Source organism: Bubalus kerabau, chromosome 9 (assembly GCF_029407905.1).
Source record: "Bubalus kerabau isolate K-KA32 ecotype Philippines breed swamp buffalo chromosome 9, PCC_UOA_SB_1v2, whole genome shotgun sequence".
Classification (NCBI taxonomy): domain Eukaryota; kingdom Metazoa; phylum Chordata; class Mammalia; order Artiodactyla; family Bovidae; genus Bubalus; species Bubalus kerabau.
In genome coordinates, this window is record NC_073632.1 from 105,485,971 (window position 1) to 105,509,941 (window position 23,971).

The 23,971-nt window shown below is 46.5% G+C and overlaps 1 protein-coding gene and 1 long non-coding RNA gene across 8 annotated transcripts in view; both read right to left on the reverse strand.

Moving 5' to 3' along the window:
* PRKN (parkin RBR E3 ubiquitin protein ligase) overlaps positions 1 to 23,971 on the reverse strand; it is a 1,201,168-nt gene that overhangs the window by 269,920 nt on the left and 907,277 nt on the right. The window lies entirely within an intron of this gene.
* LOC129620242 (uncharacterized) lies at positions 855 to 22,572 on the reverse strand. The gene is made up of 3 exons (XR_008698454.1): positions 22,336 to 22,572; positions 1,977 to 3,417; positions 855 to 1,035 (listed from the first exon to the last, which is right to left on the reverse strand). It is a non-coding gene; the product is annotated as an uncharacterized LOC129620242 (long non-coding RNA).

Consider the following 23,971-nt stretch of genomic DNA (forward strand, 5'->3'; position numbering starts at 1 on the left):
GTGGATGGTAATCCGCATAGGACTTGCCCACATTTTGGCAGGGAATTATATATAGGCATAAGAGCTAATCTGTATTCATGATAATTTGCTAAATAAATGTTACTTTGGTTTTACTACACTTGTTCCAGCAAATTGCAACATATATTTTTTCCTATTAGCGTATGAAGCATTTTGTGTGGAACACTATTTTATGTCCTGCGCTTGTTAATTCTCTGAGCACGGCTCCCGTTTTTCAACTGCTGCTTTGAAAAAAGTTATTTGGTTTGAGAATCCTTTTCCTCTCCTGACCTTATTGCCCCCGGATGTGAACAACTTCAAGGGGAATGCACAAGGGAAGTACTCTGTGCGTCACCTGGAAAGTCACAGACATCTTTGAAAGCAACTGACCCTCTTTCATGGTAAAAAAGCAAGACCAATTTTTTTGCTTGCCTAAATTTCTTGGCAGCCTTTCCCTTACTTTATCACTTTCCTCTCCTCTCAAAAATCCTAAAAAATTATACTAAAGGCTTAATCTCAACTTTATGCCCAAACCTACCTACAAACTATACCCTAATACCTAACTGATTAATTATGCATAAAATTTAAATTCTATTGCACTGTTGCATAAAAATGCAGACTCCTTCAGTGGTGTAAAGTCTGGTGCTGAGCTCAACCCAATAAGGGTTGCCTGTCTCAAGAAGGCTTGTACAGATGCAATTATCTCTCAAGTGCTCCAACTGCTTTCTTTCACAACATTTCTTTTATTATGCAGATGTACAAATCTAATTTTAATCTGTGAGACCATCTAGCAGATTAAAACTTTGCTCACGTCTTGCTTTCACTAAGTGTAATTAAAGATATTAATTTTTTTTTTTTCATTTGAGGACGATTCAACTGCTATCAAGAGTTCTTCATCCTTATCTGCCTGCAGGTCAGGGAACCACAAAGAGCTGCCATGATGACCCAGGTTAATCTTCATTCTAAGTGGTTCTGGTTAAGCAGAAGTGACAGCAACATGAACCAGAGAGAACCAGAAGGCAGCTGAAGTGTTTTTCCCTGGTAGAGAGAAAAAGTCTTAGCAGATTTCACTATTGTGGGAAATTTTGGCAAGCTTGTAAAGCAAAACTTTAGAGAAGTTTACAAAGTTTACCAAAACTGTCTTCATTAAAAAAAACAAAAAATTAATCAATTCTGAACATCCCTGGTGGCTCAGTGGTAAAGAATCTGCCTGCCAATGCAGGAGACGTGGGTTTGTCCCTGATCGGTCGGGGAAGATCCCGCATGCCTAGGAGCAGCTAAGCCCGTGCACCACAGCTATGGAGCCTGCGCTAGAGCCCGGGAGCCGCAACCACTGAAGCCCTCATCCCCTGAAGCCCATGTTCCTCAAAAAGAGAAGACACTGAAATCAAAAGCCCTCCCACCACAGCTAGAGAGTAGCCCCTGCCCCCCAAACCAGAGAAGGTCAGAGCAGCAACTAAGACCCAGCACAGCCAAAAATAAATAATAAATAAAAATTTAAAAAATTAAAATTCTCAGTACATTAGGAATGTAAAAGACTCACTGCATTTTGACGACTTAAGTAGGTAAAACAGAATGGAAAATACCTCAATAATTTTTTATTGATTACGTGTTAACATTGTAATCTTTTGGATATATTGGGCTGCATGAAATATATTATTAAAATTAATTTCACTTGAATGTGGATAATAGAAGCTTAAAATTATGTAACTGCCTCAAACTATGTTTCTATCCATCCCATAGGTTTTAGACCCTTAACTCTCACACTGACTGCCTACCACCCTTGGATAGCCTCTTTTATCACCATTCTCAGGGAAACAAATGAATATAAGAAACTCTGAAAATTGCTCTTGATGAACTTTGGTTGTTTCTTTCATGGAACTGAATTGCGTCTGCTGCGGTGTGAGGGTGGGGTCACGTGGAATGTAAGAAGGGCAGATTCGTGGCTAAAACCAGAGCCCACCACTGCCACTGCTCACCGTGCAGCTGGCACAATCAGGAGATGCTGAGCTCACTGGCGTTTCCCGGATGGGGTTACTTCCCAACTCCATGGCTGCAATTTCAAACTTCCATACCTTATTTTTCTGAATAGTAACTAACATATCCAACACATGGACACCTGAAGAACTAGATGGAACAAGAATTTTTTGTTACAATTCATCTGTGTTAAGAGATTAAAAAATAAAAGTAGATTATTTTGATTAAAGCACAGTCAACATTCGTTGCTATTGTTCAGTCACTCAGTCATGTCCGACTCTGCGACCCTGTGGACTGCAGCACTGGACGGATTCACGTCCACTGACTTGGTGATGCCATCCAACCATCTCATTTGCTGGACCTGAGATCCATCTTCTCTCCCCTCCTTTCCAAGATGGCAGCTCGCGGCGTCTGGGTGTGTGTCCTCAGGATGCGGTGGGGGCGAGGGGGAGGAGGGGCGCTGCTCCCTGGGTCTGCGTTGGTTCTGCAGTCATGGCCTCTCTTGCCTCCTGCGGTCACGGATGTCTCTGCTGGTCAGCACTCCTGTATCATGTGATCCCTGAACGGTGCTTTTGTGCAGTGCTCTGCGGTCTTCCCATATCTGGCGGCAGTTCCCATGTAGTTCCTGGCCTTGCTGGTTGACCTGCAGCCTTTGGCTGTGGACCCGGTCTGCTCCGTAGCCAGCAGCACAAGACCCCTGCCTGGGGCTCCCCAGAGCACCTGGGGATGTCTGGACAAGCATTTCACGGCCCGTGGGTCCCCTGGGTGGCTCCGGGAGCTAAACTCAGGTCCCCTCCAGCCGACCCACGGTGCCCCTGACCTTGCTCTGATGCAGGTGCTCACAGTGAGTGGAGCGAGAAGCTCTCTCTGTCATCACCTCCTTGCCTTCAACACACCTCCCGCGCCACGGACCCGGGCGAGTGACAGGAAATCAGGAGACGCCCATCCCACAGTCCACTTGGGGCCCGAAGAGATGCTACCTTCCTTTTCTGCGTCTTTTCTGGCAAGAACCTCCCCTATATCACATTCTCCTCTGGGTTTATATTAGCATTATGTCTTCGGGAGAGTTGATTTATGAGGAAGAGAAATAAAAATGAAGAGTAAAAAAGAACTGGATAAATATAAGAAACTGGCCAACTAGCTTTCCTGTTTGTTCCAAAATGAATTTTCCACATGCCTTATTGTTTTGTTTAAGCACTGCATTCTCGGAATGCTATAGGTGACTCTGCGTTGGCAAAGTGAAAAAAAGAAAAAAATGAGAACCGAAATCAAGCCTACGCGGTTTCGAAACCACCTGCCCTCGTGACTCATCTGTGCTCCGCACCTCCTCTGGCAAGGGCATCAGAGCTGGCAGTGTCTTGTCGTTTATCTTTATATTTCTTTAGCTGTTTATTCCATCTGCTGCAGCTATCTGCAATCCATACCACGAGTCCCGCTCTGTCTCTAAAAACCACAATATAAAAATGTATATATATAAAAAATGCAATAAATACAAGGCCCAGGGTGATGCTCAAGAGCCTGTGGGGAAGCCCGTGGGGGGGATGTGTATGGCAACTGCGTGGATGTCCCAGGCACCCCCCGAGAGAGCGGGACCCCCGTTCCCTCTCTGTCTAGTTCCCGGGTTCACTTCGTATCGTGACATCACAGTTTTCCTGCATCAATTCAAACATGTCTCCCCATAAAAGAGATGTACACATGTAGACATAAGTATTTCAAATGAATGTATGGATAATGGGTCCATTACTCCCAGCTCGAAGCAAATATACAACAGGAAGGGAGTGACAGTTAGCTTCTTAAAAGCTGCGCTTTGGGGAAAACTGTGAGCTAAGAATGCTGCCTGCCATATCAGTAAACAAAGGGTGTTGCAGCCAACAAGCCATCACATAACAGTCTCCCTGATGCTGGTGAGCCCCAAGGGCCCGATGCCCCCTCCAGTCAAGCATTCAGCCTCTGCAGTCACCCCCTACCCCCGATGGTGCACCCTGAGGAGACTCAGAAAAAAAAGGCACAGGATACTGGCCCTAGATAGCTGAGGTGCATATGACCTCAATGAACCTAGACTTTTCATCTTCCCATACATAGAAACCTGCTAATTTCATTAACTTGAGATGTCTGCTTTTCTTTAAGTAACTGTAATCATTTGATGTTCTAACTACCAGGCCTTTGTTGCAAAAATTCCTATATATCCTGGCTACTCCCTCCCTGCCCCTCTCGCCTCTTTGGAACAGTCCCTCAGAGCTATCTTAGAGTCCTGTCTTCTGGACTTGAAGTCCGCAGAATAAAACGTAACTCTTAGCTTTTAGGTCACGATTCTTTTTTGTTCAGTCAACGAAACAGATCTAAATAAAATACTTGTTATTTTTCTACAATTGCAACAAAACTGTTGTGAACAATATTACATTATTCCACTGCGTTTAGTCTGAAAGTCATATTCTTTCATTATCAATTACTTTAATGCATTTTTGTATTCTCTAAGTTTGGGCAAAAGCTGCCCATTATTTCCCCAGTGACTTGATGAAACTGTACTGTCTTTGCAGATTGGCCAAAACTGGGTAAAAAAGAACAGAATGGTGGCACAAGAAACAGAAGACCTGTCTTTGGTTAAGAATTCGATCTTTCCTTACACATGTATTTAAATACCCAGTATACATATGCTTATGAATAAAAGAAGTAAGACATCTGTATGTTTGTGGTGAGCTGGCTAATTTGATGGTTGTTTGGACTGCCTACCCAAAGGGTCATCTAATATTTGATAATCAACACAGTATTTTAAAGTTTCAGTTTTCTTTGAATTACAGAAAGAAAGGCCTACTATGAAGAACACTTTCAAAGGTCTCATTATGGTTTTGAATCCTGTAGAAATTATACTCTCTCCTTTTGACATCTTGTAATAAATAAAACTGTTAATATTTTGACTTTCAACAAATTGCTCTTTTGCTCTCCGCAGCTAACGGTTATGAAAAGAGACAGTGCTCCATTAGTTACAGCGATTTAGTTTGGGGACACTAGCAGAAACACATAAAATCCATTAGTGGAGCCAACAGCTATATCCAATTCTAATAAAAAGGGCTAAGTACAATTTCTAAGATGAGTCTCAAAACTTCCCTGAAAACAGAAAAGAGTTGAGATGATCATTTGAGTAACTAAAAGAACAGCCCCTGGTTGTATTTAAGCCAAGAGATTTGTTTTCAAAATACTGTAACCTATGTGTTCGTGCGAAAATCCACTCTCTGTTGCCAGATGCATATGAGCTGGGAAGAGGGGTTCCCAGATCACACCTGCGCTCAGTAAACCTGGGATCCTGCCCCTGGAGCTGCTTTGTGTTCCAGAAGACGGCACAAACAACAATTATAAGAAAAAATTATCATAAATCTACAGTTCTTATGAGCAGTCATACAAGGTCATGGTTGGGAGAAACACATCCATTTCTGCTTCCCACAGGGATTGCAAGACTTTGACGTTTAGGTCCTCGGACATGTATTGTGTTGGCCAAAAAGCTCATGGACAAACCCAAATGAACTTTTTGGCCAACGCAATACTTTCATTCCCCGGGGGAAACCTACAGAGCACAGATGGGTCTCCTTTTTAATTTGGTTGCTAGTAAGACACTTGGTCTGATGGTTTATTCAACAGCATTTCCTAAAAGAATGACACTGTTCCTAAAAGCCTCTTTGGGGAACTCCTTTTCATCCGAGAAGTATGTGAAAAAGAAGCTGTGAAGCTATGGTGACATAGACTTGTGCTGAGGAATCAGCCTTTACAAACAATGAGCACCAGATATTAGGAAAATAGAAGATGAAATAAATCCAAAGTGAGTAAAAACACAGGTTGTCCTGTACGTGCATTACTTAGAATATGTTATCTTACTCTGCATTTCTTATTGGAACTCTTCCCCAGGGCAGAGCCCTTTATCAAGAGATGGTTGTTCATCTATTTATTCCAAATATAACACATCCCTGAGGAGTCAGCTCAGAGAGGTAAAGTGTCAGCCATGTAGAACCTCTTGGTAACAATGAGAGGTGAATTCCCTGTGCTAGGATTTCAGCGGGGCAGCTCACAGGTGTATTGAAAAATGCCAGAACATTCTGCAGAGCCCTATACCAAGGTCACAGGTGTGGAGCCCTGTACCAAGGTCACAGGATAAAAATCTCTGGAACTGACCAAGCCTCATAGCAACTGCTGCCATGAGCCTCCAGATCTAAACCAGGCAGTTCCCTGACCCCATATTATGTAAAATACATACCCTACAATCTACCCTATAGCATCTGAACCAGTCACCTAATTCCACCATTCCTGTAGGAATTTTCTGTCTTGAGGCTATAAAAATTGGCTGCAATCCTGCAAAAGCATTCAGCTCTGCCTTGAGCTGGCCCGCTGTTCTGCCAGCGTCTCCCACTCTAATAAACTTTATTCTTCTGCCTCATGTCTGGAAATTTTGTTTCAATCCGCACATGGACCAGGACATATTCCTGCATAGACCAGGCCTCTTGGGATTATTAATCTTCTTCACTTTTCCCACAAATTTCCCTTATAAAGGGACTACGGAATACCAGTGGGAGGCCAAATGTCTGGTCCCCACTGTACCAGATCCCGCCCAATGTCCAATATGGAGAATTGGTTTGACTATAATTCTAAGTGAAATGAAAAGCAGATAAATTGTAGAGATGGACTTCCCTGATGGCTCAGCGGTAAAGAATCCTCCTACCAATGCAGGAGATGTGGGTTTGATCCCTGGGTTGGGAAGATCCCCTGGAGGAGGAAATGGCAACCCACTCCAGTATTCTTGCCTGGGAAATCGCTTGGACAGAGGAGCCTGAGGGGCTACAGCCCAAGGCGTAGAAAAGAGTCGGAAATGCAAAGGAGTTCAACGTAGTCAGACATGACAAACAGCAATAGAGACCTACATCCGGACTGTGTCTAATCTGAGTCCCTCATTTCTGGCAAGGAGACAACGAGGACTGTGGGTCCCCTTTGTTTCTCCAGCCTGCACTCAGGGCCAGGCCAGGCCAGGGTCTAACTACTCACTGTCTGTTGACTGAATGGAATGAGATAACTGGCCTAGTGTGGTATACACAGGTAATACTTACATAACCTAAGTATGAAAGTCTGATTTCCTGTGGTTTTTCCTCCGGTCTAGGCTTATCAGAGAAAGTACGGTTCTAGGAATTATCACAAGGTGGGCAGATGGAAGTACCACTCATGTGAATTTATACAAGCCTCTGGCTTGAAGTTCCTTTCTGGGGCACAAAGCCTTCATCCAACAAAGGGAACGTGCTGATACACTTTGATTTAACTGGGTCCTTGTTTACTCGGGAGTCCTAGGGTCCCTGTGGTTGCCCACCAGCAGGGGGCTTCCACTGCACTTGGACGAAAGGCCAGACCTATGCTCTGGTTGTATCCGCTGTTTCTCACTTTGCCAGCCAGGCCTGGCACCGCCCCACTTTGCCTTCTCTCAGCAGGTTCCCCTGGTGGCAGAGCCTCAGATCAAAGTGCAGGAAATGAAGGACTCCTGTGGCCTCATCACAAGTGCTAAGAGGATCTTACAAATCAAAGAAGTAAGGTTTAGCTATTACATGGTCTATTAAAGATTACAGTTCTTTGAGAAACGTTTCAGCAAAGCTCTATTTTTCTGAATCAAACGGCCACTAAAATATGTCTTATTTTCTGAAATAACTTTATACAGTTGACCAGAAAGGGAACCACATGGAAAGTGGTACCCAAGTCACTGAGTCAGGTGACATATGCCTGAGATTTAACTTGCTACGTTTCTCCTCCTCCTCCTCCTCCAAGGACAAGATGGGTGTAGCTAGCATCCACAAATACACCCAGAAAACTCATCACCAGGCAGTCAGTTAAGAACACCCGGGAAGGCCTGAAGACCCTTCTTTCGATGAGAATTCTAGAAAGATTGGGAGAACTCAGAGACAGGATGTGCAGTCTCTGGAAGAAATAAGAGGGCTGCTTCCCTGCATTTGCTGCTGGTGCCTGTGGATTCCAGCTTTGGGCACAAACACTCATAGCTCTGGTGCAGACTTGCTCGGCACTTCCATGGGCTGGCTTTACTGCTGCTTCTGTGACCCAGGGTGAGCGAAACTCCCTACACATTTGTGCTGTGCTAACTTGTGCTACTTCCAGTAACGACACAAAGCGGGACGTTTTCAATTAAAATCTTCCTGTAAAAATACATTTGGTTTCATGGATTTATAAAGCTCTAGAATGCCTCTGGGAACTTACCCTTCCTATGTGTTTTGTGGTCAGTTACATGATCTGTGACAAACCCAGACAACATATGAAAAAACAGAGACATCACTTTGCCAACAAAGGTCCGTAATAGTCAAAGCTGTGGTTTTTCCAGTAGTCATGTACGGATGTGAGAGTTGGACCATGAAGAAGGCTGAGCACTGAAGAACTGATGCTTTCTAATTGTGGTGTTGGAGAAGACTCTTGAGAGACCCCTGGACTGCAAGGAGATCCAACCAGTCAATCCTAAAGAAAATCAATCCTGAATATTCATTGAAAGGACTGATGTTGAAGCTGAAGCTCCAATCCTTTGGCCACCTGATTCAAAGAGCTGACTCACTGGGAAAGACCCTGATGCTGGGAAAGACTGAAGGCAAAAGGGGAAGGGAACAGCAGAGGATGAGATGGTTGGATGGCATCACCGAATCAATAGACATGAGCAAACTCCAGGAGATAATTAAAGACAGAGGAGCCTGGCGTGTTACAGTCCAAGGGGTTGAAAAGGCTCGGACATGACTTAGTGTCTGAACAATAACAACACGATCTGTATTCGACAAGCAAAACTGACAAGATCAACTATAGGGGATTCCCTGGTGGTCCAGTGGTTGCGACTTTGCCTTCCAGAGCAAGGGATAAGGTTTGTCCTTGGTCAGGGAGCTAGGATCCCACATGCCTCATGACCAAAAAACTAAAACATAAGACAGAAGCAATATTGTGACAAACTCAATAAAGACTTTAAAATGGTTCAGAAATTAAAAAAAAATTCTTTTTTTTAAAAAAAAGATCAACCAAAAGGATGGTGCTACCTATTGGGTCAATTAGAACAACAATGGACAAAGGAAGTATAGGATGTCTCTCAGATGGATTTACTGCTTTCCTCTCTTACTCTCTAGAAACACTAGTAAGAACCAATGCCATTTGTATGACATCAGTCTAGTGAAGAGCTGCAGTGATTCGGCTGTTCACCTCCTTTTGTTCAGGAAGGTGTGTGTAAACATTTAGCCCTTGCATGTTTGCTAGTCCAAGGATGAAATCCCAACTAGGTGAGAGCTGTGAGCTCGGCTTTTCAGAGAAATGGTACCTCACAGAGGGGATGTGGCATCTCCACACTTGGCGGTGCTGACTGTCCAATTCTCACTGTGGGACCGTTTACCAAATATTTAATGTATCCACGCACTCAGGGGGCAGACATCAATCTAGAAGGACTACATGAGGCCCTGTGGGTATGCAAATGGGAGATGCATGTGTCCCGGATGTGGGGAAGCCAAGAGAGAGCGTACAATGACACAAATAACTGGAATGCCGGACTGGATGAAGTGATCATTTGCAGCGCATACAGTTTTGTAAGGATTTAAAGGATGGATAATTTATCATTGAGAAAAATTTTTCAAGAAGTGGTATCGTATAAACTTAAGAGGCTTAGATGTGATGGACAGGCAGAGAAGTGGAGAGGGAGAGAGAGCTGGGCATGTGAGAAGAGCACATGTCAATTACTGGTGTCGTCCCTGGACTCCAGCGGAATGGGGGTGTTAGGTAAAGGGAGATGAGGGTGCAAAGAACGTTCTGGAAGCTCACGGAGTTTGGGGTTTCTTCAGGAAGCCAGTGAGAGTCTCCAGAGATATTTGACTGGAGACATGATCTGTTCAGAGAAGGGTTTCAGGACACTGATTTCAAGAGATGAGAACAGGACATTTGGGTGCAGGAGACGAGTGGGGAAAAGCTCCCAGTCAGCAGAATCCATCCGAAAACCAGGGACGAGGTGTAGAAACCTGGAGTGCAGGCAAGAGCAATTTCAGAGGGCCATCTGCAGCCTCCCAGACCCTGCCATGGCCGTTCAGGTCATCTTTTGCCTCTTGTCTGCCTCTCCTAACTCTCGCTCCACATTTCCAACAGTCATCTTCTAAAGCAGACCCGCATTTAACCTTTCTGCTTAACAGCTCTGTTATCTGACCCACGAAGGCCAAAGTGCCCAGCTGGCCACGCAAAGCCCACTACCAGTTGTCTTTCCAACCTTCCCAGCCTCGCGTGTGGCCCCTCCCGCCTGGCCCTGAGCTGCACTGGCTTCCATTTAATGTCCCCTGTCCTGAGTCTGGATCTAAGAGTTCATTCAAGGCTCGCCTCGCCTCCCTCTCCATCCACCTGGTAGTGCCTGTTTGATCTTCAGGAAGATGCTGCAAATCAGCTCTGTGCACTCAAGGGCTGGTTAATTCAGGAGCTGAGCAGTCATAAAGCCTTGGGGCCAGAGTGGTTACCTAGTGACTCACATTCCTGAGCTTGGCTAAGGAAAGCGTGGTTGACAAACCCTTTCACCAGCTCTGGCTTCACTTCCATCTCCCACTGAAGGGTTTGTGAAAAGCTTTCAGGCTTGTAGCTGAAGGAGTCTGTGGAGCTCCGGTGCACTCAGAATAGGATTGTGTCAGTGAGCTCACAGAATCCTCGTTCTGTTTAGTCTCCCAAGCTATCACAAAAGCCTCTTTGGTTTCCGATCTGATTGGATGTTTATCCTGAAAAGGCATGTTTTCTTTTTTTTTTCAGTTCAGTTCAGTTCAGCCGCTCAGTCGTGTTTGACTCGCAGCACGCCAGGCCTCCCTGTCCATCACCAACTCCCGCAGTTCACTCAGACTCACGTCCATCGTGTCAGTGGTGCCATCCAGCCATCTCATCCTCTGGCGTCCCCTTCTCCTCCTGCTCCCAATCCCTCCCAGCATCAGAGTCTTTTCCAATGAGTCAACTCTTCTCATGAGGTGGCCAAAGTACTGGAGTTTCAGCTTTAGCATCATTCCTTCCAAAGAAATCCCAGGGCTGATCTCCTTCAGAATGGACTGGTTGGATCTCCTTGCAGTCCAAGGGACTCTCAAGAGTCTTCTCCAGCACCACAGTTCAAAAGCATCAATTCTTCGGTGCTCAGCCTTCTTCACAGTCCAACTCTCACATCCATACATGACCACTGGAAAAACCATAGCCTTGACTAGATGGACCTTTGTTGGCGAGGTTGGTCACATCTCAAGGAAAGAGGAACCTTCGGGGTCTGGATGCCTGGTAGCACCCCACTCCGCCCCTGGCCCACCCACCAACAACTTCCTCTTTTGAAAACTGGACTAGTAGCCTCTTTGTAGAGCTGAAGTGAGAACTGAGCGAGACGCTTTAAAGTAACTGGCATTATGTGATACGCATGGTATGTTCTTGATAAACAGAAACAACTGTTGGCATTATTATGCATATCACCACCATCACCATCAATTTCAGAACAAAATTAATGAAATAAATCCCATTTACTTAAGTCTATCAGGTTCCCCAAAGCAGAGAGTGTATGAAAAACCTTCCAGTGCTTCCAAGAAGTTCACAGTTCTGATATCTTTCAGGTTCAAAAGTATTCATACCTGAAAGTTGCCATTTCACGAGAATAAAACACATATACCCAGAGCTTGGTTCCACCTGATCCGTCGTTTATAATTCACGGAGCTCAACGGGCACTCTTAGCAGGCATCCAAAGCAGCTCATGAGCCTCATTAATAAAGGTGTTTGCTGCCCACTGTGCCTGCGGCCCCACCCCAGGTACTCGAAGCGATGGATCAAAGACCACACCTTGCTCCCTGCTAGCAAAGGGTTTCCCTTCCAAACTGGACACCTGGGTGGAGGCAATCCCCCACTTGGAAGAGAACCGAGAGACGCAGCAAGTGTAAACGTCTAAGCACAAAAACCGTTTTCCTCCCAAATGCCTGTCACAGATGACAGCGAGAATCCTGTGGGGAGTGTCCTGCCCGCCAAGGGCGCCATGAGGCTGCGCTGCCTGGAGGAATGGGGCCCTGCTTGCCGGGCACACGGCTTTGTGACTGCCGGTCCCCCAGGACTGGGCTGCCAGCCTCAGCCACCGCCAGGAGAGGGAGGGGAGAAGCCAAGCAATTGTACTCCCCTGGGCGGGTGAGGGTGGGGAGTTTGCCAAAGGGAGCAGGAGTCAGTGTGGAGAACTTCTGGAAACACTCACTGAGGACTAAGCCCCAGCTAGGGCTTCAAGTCTTCAAAATGCTGAGCTTCCACGAGTGGAACGTCCTCTAAACAATAGGTTTTGCTATTATAAGAAGGAAGTCGGAAAGAGAAAGACATACACTGCTTGTTAACGCATACATATGGAATCTAGAAAGATGGTTGGAGAAGGCAATGGCACCCCACTCCAGTACTCTTGCCTGGAAAATCCCATGGACGGAGAAGCCTGGTGGGCTGCAGTCCATGGGGTCGCGAAGAGTCGCAACACGACTGAAGTGACTTAGCAGCAGAAAGATGGCACCGACGATCCTATGTGCAGGGCAGCAAAGGAGACACAGACCTAAGGAACAGGCTTTGGGACTCAGCAGGAGAAGGAGAGGGCGGGACGACTTGAGAGAACAGCCCTGGAACATGTACATTACCGTATGTGAAATAGATGATCAGTGCAAGTTCGATGCACAAAGCAGGCACGCATGGCTGGTGCTCTGGGACAATCTGAAGGGACGGGGTGGGGAGGGAGGTGGCAGGGGGGCTGAGGATGGGGGGTACGTGCACATCCATGGTGGATTCACACTGACGTATGGCAAAAACCATCACAGTATTGTAAAGCAATTACCCTCCAGTCAAATAAATTGAAAAGTCAGTTTGTGGTTTTAAATGAAACCACGTGGCTCGTAACATCTGCAAAGGTCTGGCTGGTAAGTCCTACCAGACCCCCCAAACAGCTCACAGCCAGACTGGTAAAGTCAGACAAGATACAAAAAGCTTTACAGTGTGCTCACAAACATCGCCAAGTGCGGCACATCCGAGACACAAATGACTACAGGCATTCCGAAAGAACCAGATGCAAGTGGAACATAAAATAATCTAGAAAATGAACTTTTCACGGCATGAGAACACTTGAATTAAAAAAAAAAAATGTGTCCATGTTAACATGAGGGGGAGTCTTGGTTACCAGGAATTCACTGAACAGTTTATATTCAATGGGGGCATGAAAATGCTTTTTGAAATGTTTTGCTCTGATTGGTCAGAGGCATACTCTTCTTTTTCTGTATTTCTATTCTGTCTCTCTCTGCCGGTTGCTAGATGTGCACACTTGAGGATGTGTGTGCAGCTGTGCGTGTGCACACACACACACACACACACACAACAATTCCTCAGGGCTTTTCATCCATTGGAAATTTGCAAGAGCTAAAAAAAGGAACAAAGTCCAGTGTCTATCAACAGCTGCTGAAATCAAAACATATCCTGACACATGTTTTTACCCAATTTATCCTATTTAGGACTGCAGAAAGTATTTGGGAAGAAAAACTAAAAAAAAAAAAAAAATGCAAGGAGTTAACTATCTCTTGTTAGAATTCTAATTTCCCCTAGCAGCACATTAAAACGTGCTATTCAAATTGATAGTGTCCACGTTCAAAGAGCTTGAAAATAAACCCAACCATGTCTGCACGCCCATGTCAGGGAGCTGCTCCTGCCACCAATTAGAAGCGAAACTCCAGTGAGGCCAGCAGCTCCTGAGACGGCCATGGCAGAGAGGGCTTCTTTGGGTCTTTACATTTGTGCTTCAGTTTTAACAACAGTCGGAGCATCACACATTTTGTTCATTAGCAGAGATGAGGTCTAAGGTTACAAAAGCTGTAGAAAGCATCATCCTTAATTGAGTAGGCAGTGCTTCTACAATTTGAGAAGAGATGAATAAATGGCACTCAGGCCAGGCATGGGCATCTGTTGCTTCTGGGCAACCTCAACACTCCCATTCAACGAACTTTTAAAATAAAGTGAAAGTGTTAGTCCCTCAGTAGTGTTCAACCCTTGCGACCCCGTGGACTGCAGCCCGCCAGGCTCCCCTGTTCATGGGATTCTCCAGGCAAGATTACTGGAGTGGGTTGCCATTTCCTTCTCCAGGGGATCTTCCCAACCTAGGGATCAAACCCAGGTCTCTTGCGTTACAGGCAGATTCTTTATCATCAGAGCCACCAAGGAAGTCCCTTGCCCTCCTCATATACCCAGCATGTCTCTGCTTTAAAATGCCAGCTACTTCTGCTGGCCTGTAAATTCTATGACCTTCGGTTTTATTTCTTCTGGAAAAAACAAAATACACTACTTCGCTCTGAAGTCCAGGATCTTTTGCCCTGGATTCCCTCTTCTGCATGGACCAAGCGACAACAGAACTCATTTCACTTTCCCAGAGGTCCCTGAGTCCTTCCCACAGTCGAGGGATCTCAGGAGGAAGCTGGCCAATTCCTGGACCTGGAGGGCCCAGCTACTGGTTGTTACCTGCCGATGTTGGGTGTGGGAGGTGCCCGTCCGTGCCCCAGACTGCCTCGTGCAGTGCTGATGGAGAAGGAAGCAGGGAGGCAGGGCCTCCCTGCATACTCCTCTTCTGCGCATGGGCGGTGGGGAGTCCTGTCAAGGAAACCTTAGCAGGGGATATCAGAGGTCATGGTAGGGGGAGTACCCACTTGAAGAATTTATGAAATGGAGTATTCCCTGTCACATGGATAAACAAGGATGTCACAGCCATCTGCATGGTTTTAGCCCTCCAAATGTGAATTTCTGAGCCTGGAGGGCGTCCAGAAATGACAATGCCAGCTTATCCAGCAGCCATCAGTCACAGCCCCATGGTGAGCACTGGACACAGGCAACTGAGGTGAATATGAAGGGAACGATTTCAGGAACGCTGACTGACTCTTGCATCTTCCCATACATCAGTTCAATCAGTTCAGTCGCTCAGTTATGTCTGACTCTCTGCGACCCCATGGACTGCAGCATGCCAGGCCTCCCTGTCCATCACCAACTCCTCAAACTCATGTCCACTGAGTCGGTGATGCCAGCCAACCATCTCATCCTCTGTCATCCCCTTCTCCTCCTGCCCTCAATCTTTCCCAGCATCAGGGTCTTTTCCAATGAGTCAGCTCTTTGCATCAGGTAGCCAAAGTACTGGAGTTTCAGCTTCAACATCATTCCTTCCAATGAACACTCAGGACTGATCTCCTTTAGGATGGACTGGTTGGATCGCCCTGCAGTCCAAGGGACTCTCAAGAGTCTTCTCCAACACCACAGTTCAAAAGCATCAATTCTTCGGTGGTCAGCTTTCTTTATGGTCCAACTCTCACATCCATACATGACCACTGGAAAAACCATAGCTTTGACTAGACGGAACTTCATTGGCAAAGTAATGTCTCTGCTTTTGAATACGCTGTCTAGGTTGGTCATAACTTTTCTTCCAATGAGTAAGCGTCTTTTAATTTCACGGCATGTCATGTAATTTCCCATATATAGAAAAGTGCTAAATTTCTTAACTTGAGGTTTCTGGTTTCCTTCATTAACAATAATCTTTTGATGTTCAGACTACCTGCCCCCCTTGGCAAGCTTCTGTATAAACTAACTCCTCCCCGCTAGCCCCACCTCCATCCAATCCTCGGAACAGTTTTCTCAGGGTCACTCGAGATGCTGTCTCCTGGGCATGAAGCCCTAAATATCCCCACCAATAAGACATAACTCTCAGCTTCTAGGTTGTGACTACTGTCTTAAGTCGACAGATTTAACTGTTGAGACCATAGTAAGAGTCATCTTTGGTTCCACGAATTGTCTGTCTCTCTCCCCAAGGCCTAGTCTTCCCAGCTGGGAAAAAGATGCATTTTGGACACACGTGGACCTGGATTTGAATCCTGGCTGTGTTTTGTTGCTGGCTGTGTGTCCTCTGATGAGGTAAGTTTCCCGAGTCTCAGTTTCTTTGTCTACAGAGTGGGACAGAGAGCACACCATGGTCAGGGTCCAGTTAGATGTGCTCCTGAAGTCCCAGTGGAGAGCCCCAAGGGATGAGTGGTCCATGCCCTGCCAATATCCAGGAACATGGGCCCAGCCCTGGCCCTGCTCCCCCTCCCGAGCCTTGAGCTCCAGTCCCTGCAGTTCAGACACCAGTGCTGATTCTGCTGGGAGAATGATGAAGTGGAAGAGCGTCGTATAAGAACGAAGGGTGGAGTACAGACAACGCCCGCATCCGTTTTTTGGTTCTCACCTGCATGCTCTGAATTTTCTCTGCTTGCTTCTACTTTATACACGGAGCTGACAGGAGTGACTGGGGTCAAACCGCAAAGTGAAGTCCACAAAGCAAATTCACAGCCCGGTGGCCACCCTCCCACACCAGTTTGGTTCCTGACAACCACTGTGTGTGGCGGGTACTCAATAATCTGATCCCCCAGGCAGTGGAGGCACAGAGGTGAAGCCTCTCGCCCAGGCTGCACAGCAAGAAAGGAGCAGAGACAGAACTTGGACCTAGTCAACGAGGCTCCCAGCAGAGCCGTGTCCCTACCCAGCATGCAACACCGCCTCCCGCGGACGGCTATGTGTGTGCCAGGGTTCTCAGCATTGGCTGCACTTGGAAGACACCTAGGGAACTTTTAACAAACACGGATGCTGTTAAGAGCTGGATTGCGTCCCTCCAAATTCAGATGTTGAAGTCCTAAAACCCAGGACCTCAGATTATGACTAAGGGATGCTTAAGGTAAAATGAGGTCATTAGAGTGGTCCCTAATCCAGTATGACTGGTGTCCTTGTAAGAAAAGATTAGGACACAGATGCACACAGAGGGAAGACAAGGTGAAGATAAAGAAAGAAAACTGTCATCCATAAGCCTAGGAGAGAGGCCTCAGAAAGAAATGACCCTGCCAACACCTTGATCCTAGAGGTCTAGCCTCCAGAACTGTGAGAAAAGACCTGCCTACTGTTTGTTTAAGCCCCTAGTTGCTAGGTGGTTCACTGGGAGGAATCTGCTTGCCAGTGAAGGAGACATAAGAGATGTGAGTTCGATTCCCAGGTCAGGAAGATCCCCTGGAGAAGGAAATGACAACCCACTCCAGTATTCTTGCCTGGAAAATCCCACGGACAGAGGAGCCTGGAGTGCTACAGGGCATGGGGTCGCAAAGGGTCAGACACGACTGAGCCCAGCACACAGCCCAGCAGCTGTGGTACTTGGTGTGGCAGCGCTAGCAACCAATACAAATGCCAAGGCCTTCTCCAGCAATCAGCTTGGAGCCTCTGGGCGGCACCAGGGCAACCTTATTTTTTTAAAGCTCCCCAGTGGGTTCTAACACGTGGGAAAGCTGTTGATGCCATGTATCACTGGCAAGGCACCATCTGTGCCAAGCTCCTCATGTGGCTCAGTGAGATCCTCTGAGGGCTGAGTACATTCCTGCATGTCAGACCCCACCCAGGAGTAGGGCTCCTGCAGGGCACGCCAGGCTTTCCCTTCTGAAGTCTCCCTGGGAGGACCAAGTTTTCTCTGAGGATGTTGCCAGACTCCTTTCTTTTCTTATCCATAAGACCAGTGATTATTTCCATCATGAAAATAAGTGAACATGAGAGAAATAAGAGAATAAAGATACAGGATCTATAATTTTTCTGGCAACTCTGCCTTTGCTTAGTAATAATGGTACAAATAATTAGTAATTGCCAAAACTTCATCCATTAATCTTCACACTTAACATCACAGCATTTGGGTGAAACTGCATCTTAATTCATTAGACCTCACTTAAAAAAAAAAGTTTTACTTTTCTGTTTTCAGTCACCTTGAAATAATGAAAGTCAAAATAAATCCAAGTGTCTCTGGGAAATGTGTCTGTTTTTAAATATTCAATAAGCCATTTAAAGCTTTGCAGATCATTAAGTATCTCCCTTTATAAAATCTATGGTTCTTCAATTAAAATTCTATCCCAGGCTTGGCTGTCCAAACAATAATGCATTTATCTGGTATAATAAAAATTAAAACTGGAATATTTATTGCAGGTCTGAGAAGCATTTTGGAACAAAATCTCTCTTTCTCTCATGCATGCGCGTGCACACACACACATACACACACATACCCAGAGGAGTTAATTTAGTTGGTTTTCTTTGTCTTCTGATTGTCAAACAAGTTTCTCTGTTGAACAGCCTGTAAATCTATCCTTGCAATTCTAGTTTATCATAGTGTATTTTTATCTTCCTTCTAACTGAGGATGCTGTACCTAAAACTACAGTGTTCCAGGAACCCACTTCGATTCATGCTATATTCCCATTAGTGGCATTGAATCCTTAAGATATCTTAAAGTCAGATAGATTTTAAATGCTCACAGCATAATAGAGTTGGGGTCTGTGGAAGTTCATCAAACAAATTAACACTATCGACACCTACACAGACACTGGAGAGAGTTGAGAAGAATATCATAGGGATTTTGTAAAAGCCACGTCCCACTGTGGAGCTGAGGAAACTGCAGAGAATAAGTATGTTGGGTGGAATAAAAGAGCGTGGTGTGGTTAAATGATCTGAGATATTGCCAGGAGCATCCTTCTCTTAGCTTCCAAATGAATCTTCTGCCAAAGAAGAGTGCTTTCCCACCACTTGGGAGGTGAATCGGTTCCCTAAAAGTGTCATAATTCAACCATAGTGCTCAGTGTCATGTCTCTGTCTGCGAGTCCTGCCGACAGAACTCATTTCAGTTGATTTTTCTAACGGGGGGAGAAAGACGCCGCCGGGAGACGGGAGGTCCCGCTGTCCAAAATCTCTCTTGTCAGACAACGGGAAGACGCTGGGGGCTGAACATGGTGTGTGTGCTGGGGGAGAGGCTGAGTCACCTGGAGAACGTCAGCAAAGCACAGAGGTGGCCCCCACCTGAACTGGGTCCCTGGGTCGCTGTTAAGATGCGCACAGGTACCGTCTCTCCGGGGAAGCAGGAACAGGTGTGTGACGCAGCAACGCCTGGAGGGCAGGCTGCTGGCCTCGGGTTTGGACCGACTGGACAAAGAGGGATGCCCGCAAGCTTCCAAGGAGTGGGAAGGCTGGCTCTTCAGACACAGGAGGAGAAACACAGTATGACATCCCTTACGTGTGGGCTCTAAAAAGACATGACATGAATGGACGGACTTACAAAACGGGAGGAAACTCACAGACATAGAGAGCGAGCTTACGGTTGCCAGCAGGAAGGGACAGCTAGGGAGTCTGGGACGGGCACGCACGCGCTGCTATACTTAAAATGGATAACCAACAGGACCCACTGTGCAGCGCGGGAAACTCTGCTGCTGTTATGTGGCGGCCTGGAGGGGAGGCGAGTCTGGGGGAGAGCAGACACGTGTATATGTATGGCTGAGTCCCTTCGCTGTTCACCTGAAACTGTACCAACACTGTCAATTGGCTATCCCCCAGTACAAAATGAGAAGTTTAAAAAAATGCAAAAATATACATATAAATACGGCTGTCTCTTTGGAGACCTGGAGCATGGCAGTGGAGGGGCTCCTCAGGCTGGGTGACTCTCTCAACAGGGGGATATGATATTAAGCTCACTTCTCATTGGTGTGCTGGACCCACTATGTGCTGGACCCAGAATAGCTCATTTAATCCTTCCAACGACCCACTAGACGGCCGCAAATATGCACCACCCCACCCCCACCGCCTGGTGTCACAGAGGCAGAGGGAAGAGCCTTCCAGCATAGTCAAGCAGGTCACCCAGCTAGTGAGCCTGGGGAGGAGGCTGGAAATCCGGGGGTCTATGCCCACAGCCTCACCAGTGAAACACACTCCTGACCTTGGGTCTATTCAACTCATCTCAAGAATGACAGAGGATTCAAGCAGACCTGGGGGCCATTTGGAAACGAAGATGGGGGGAGTCTGAGGTTCACTCACTGCCTTTAGGGTCTGAGAAGAGCTTTGTGATTTATCTGGAGGATATCCATTTTGGGTCTAATAAATTTAGATTTTTTTTTCATCATAGGTTATCCTGCATATTTCTAGGCCTTGGCCAGGGAATGAGAACTCAGAAAAAGGAAACTGATGAACCAATGCAAGTACTTGCCCCTTTATAATACTTTCTCATGATGAAGAGAAAGGATGAAGAGAAAGAGTTAAGGATCCGCTAAGTGGCTGCATTGCCCTGAGAGCTATGCTGCGGTGTCCGGGATCATCCCCAAAGCAGCAATGATGAAGCTGAGGCCAGGAACAACTACTGACTGACACAGATGGGCTGGCCAGTGCGCCCTCCTCAAAGCCATGCCCAAGAAGGAAGAATTACACAGCAGCTGAAGGAGACCTTGAAACGCATCCCATTTTCATTAGGGGACACTAAAGCTGATGGTAGTTGACAGCTTACAAAATCCAAATTCCTAATGGCGGGACAGAAAAGAGAAAGCAGGTTTCTGATTCCTGATGCGGAGATTTTCCCCCTCACGCTGGGATAAATAAGATGCCCACAGACCCATCAACCAAGAAACGTAAAAGCTAAAGAGAAATCATTTTGGAATATAGTAGAATCACATCTTTCCATAACTGACAATAATCAAAGAACAGGTAGACTCTTGTTTAAATGAATACTGTTAGAACATCTGGTCTTACCAAATGAGGCAATTTACATGTGCTGACAGACGGCCCGCAGTGAAAATGCTTTGCTAGTCTGATTACAACAAACTCTAATAAACCCAAATCCTCTCTGTTGTCAGGTGTCTGCCCGGGCCCCGGCTCACTCGGGAGGCAATCTCTATTATGAAGACAGCGGTGTGGAGGCATTTGTCAATAATTTGCCATGTAAACTCTTTTGAGTGTAAAGGAGTGCTTTTGATTTTAAAGAATGACAGGATTTATGCAAAGCTGTTTGCTTTGTTTCCTTCCTTTTCTTCTTCATGGAGGAGGGCCCAACGGAAGGAAGGTTGATAGCTGGAACAACAGCAGAAATGGGTTAGCGAAAAGTGAAGTTCAAGTGTTAGTTGCTGACTCTTTGCGACCCCATGGACTGTAGCCCACCAGGCTCCTCTGTCCATGGGATTCTCTAGGCAAGAGTACTGGAGTGGGTTGCCATTTCCTCCTCCAGGGGGTCTTGCCAACCCAGAGATTGAATCTGGGTCTCCTGTGTTGCAGGCAGATTCTTTACCGTCTCAGCCACCAGGGAAGTACCCAAGTGTCAAACAGAGGAAGGGGAAGGTAAGTGGAGGCTGAATTGCTGGATGATTAATGATAAGATTACTCAAAACTAAGTAACATATTGCCCTGGACAATCCAGAAAGAACTCTATTTAAAAATAAAATGAATGTGTTGATGCCTTTTTTTGAGACTTCATCAAATGCACACAGGAGAAAACCTCTGGGACGAATGCGCTCGTCCACACTCACAAAGGCTAAGTGTGAATGGAGAGGCCTCTTCATCCTCAGATGCCCCTCAAGGCTCGATCCTTGGGGCTGGCACCTCCCTTCCCACACCATCCATCATCCGGTAGTTCTCCTTCTTCCTGAGCTCTCTCGGAAGCACGTGTGTCCATCTCTAACCCACCTAGAGCTCTGGGCAGGTGCTGTGCCTGGACTGCAGGGCACAGGGCCTGGTAGGAGAAGACCAGAGCATGCGGAGTGCTGGCCGGCGTGGAGCCCAGGCCCTGTGGACAGAGAGCCCCAGCATACTGCTGTAACCCAGCTGTGATGATGCACGACAGCCCCACGCAGGCCTCCCCCGCCCACTTTGTCCAGGCGAACCACAGCATTTATGCACGGAGGGCATCTCTGCCACCCAGCCTGGATCTGTAGGCCAGGAAGCTGGGGAACAGGAGCTGGAGGTGGAGAGTGGGGCTGGGGGTGGGGGGTGCTCTTCACCACCTCTGGCCGGGTGGCCATCCCCCCGGACATGGACTGGGCCAGACCTCTTTGAACAGAACGGCCTTGGTGTTCTGGCTGCTACTATTGGCAAATGCTATTTCTGCAGGGAACAGACCAGGCTGAAAAGAGTGGACTGTGTCCCTCATGGGCAGACAGAAATATCCCTTCGACACAAAGTTCTTCCTAACTTAAATGTCTGCCTCGGAGAAGCCGCTTTCTTCGGCCTGGAGTGCCCCGTGAACAACAAAGGGCTGAAGAGCCCAAGTCTAAACTAAGAAGGAAGCGTGTTAGAACACGGTAGGAAAGCTCTGAGTCCACGCGAGGTGTTTCAAAGCCCCACTCGACCTGTGGAAGGGCCCAGTGACAGCGGCAACGGGGCCAACGTCAAGAACAGGACGGGTGCTTGAGACTAGCTGCCTGAGCGCTTTACCTGGAGACGCTGATTTTACGTGAAGGTGTGCAGGAAAATAATGCGAGCTGCTGAAGGGCCATGCCACCACATAAAATGCCCCCTCCGAATTTACTCACCACGGCCGCAGCCCGAAGCATCTCTGAAAGCTGATGGAGCACAGCCTCAAAAATGGCTTGCAATGAAGCTTTACGTAAACCTCTGTTGCTGGAAGAGGTGAGATGCTTTTATAAACCACTAAATCAGGCTGAAATTGGAAGCTGGTAATTTTCAGTTTTTTAGAGAGTTACTCATTCACGTATGAGATGCTTCTGGGGTTCCCTTTTCTGCACTGAGCCCAAGCCCTCGTGCTGCCATCTAAATGCACCAGGTGATACAAGCCCCCATTAAGGCCTAGTGATGGAGGAGGTGACGTCATCTGGGTCGATTTCATTACCATAAATAAATGTCAAATGGCTGCAATACATTTTCTCTGATTAAACTGTCAAGGACAAAATCATGCAAGAACACTGATTTTTTTTTTTTATATTCATGGTAAAAAAGGAAGAGAAGAAAAAGTAACGAAAATACCTACATACTATTATGTCTACAGGTCCCCAACTTTTAACTCAGAAAAAATAAAAGTCTAGTCATGTATAAGCAGGTAAGTGCCTCATTCCAAGCTGTGGCCCAAACTGTCTTTCGTGTGCTGTTAGTGGACAACACTGCACTGTCCCCTCTCCATGCTGGGCACTGGCATCAGTTCTGAAGAAAATGCTTACAGGTATTATAACTTATTGTTGTTTAGTCACTAAGTCGTGCCTGACTCTTTTATGACACCATGGACTATAGCCCTCCAGCCTCCTCTGTCCATGGGATCTCCTAGGCAAGATTACCAGGGTGGGTTGCCATTCCCTTCTCCAGGGGATCTTCCTGACCCAGGGATTGAACCCGCGTCTCCTGCGTTGCAGGTGAGCTCTACACCACTGAGCCACTGGGGGAGCCACAGCTTATCTGGAGATGAGAACTAAAATAGATCTTTCTCTTTCTCCAAATTAAAAAAAGAAATGTCAAGCAAACTGCAAGGGTGTGTGAAGCCTCAAGTTCTGAGAATCGGCCCCAAATCTGTGTAGCATACTATTTTCCAAAGTACCTTATTCTCCAGGAGATCCCTGCTGACCGACAACAGATGGAGGGGAGGCGGGCCAGTCCGTGATGAGTGGCATCGGGTGTGGCTAGGGCAGCTTCTGGCCCACCAACAGTGAAAGCAGGAGACTCGGTTTTATCTACACTCTTCAACCTTTTTCTTTCACATCTGCTCATGTTTTGCCATCCCCCTATAGGGCTAACGTATTTTTTGTCAGTCAGAAGGCAGGCAGTGCCCACCACAGCTGGGACTTTCTGTTGTATAAGAGCTGTGGACTTCCTTCACATTCACCTCTGATTTTTTTTTTTAAACAACTATATCCTTTTAGACAGGCTTTATTTATCACCATTTTACAAATGAGACAGAAGCTCAGAGAGTGACTTGTCAAAACCCAATTCCTGGAAGGTCTAGGATTGGGCCGTGAAGCCCATAGTCTCTGAATTTAGAGCTCCTTCACGTCCGTTCTTCCAGCAAATGACCTTAGGAAGCAACAGAGGATCAAGTGCCGACACCTGGAAAAGTAATTCTTGAAGATGAAAAAAACCCACCTAGTTTCCTAAATGAAATGACAATGAGGTGTGTGTGTGTCTCTGTGTGTTTTGTGTGTGTTTGAGGTGTGTGCCTATGAG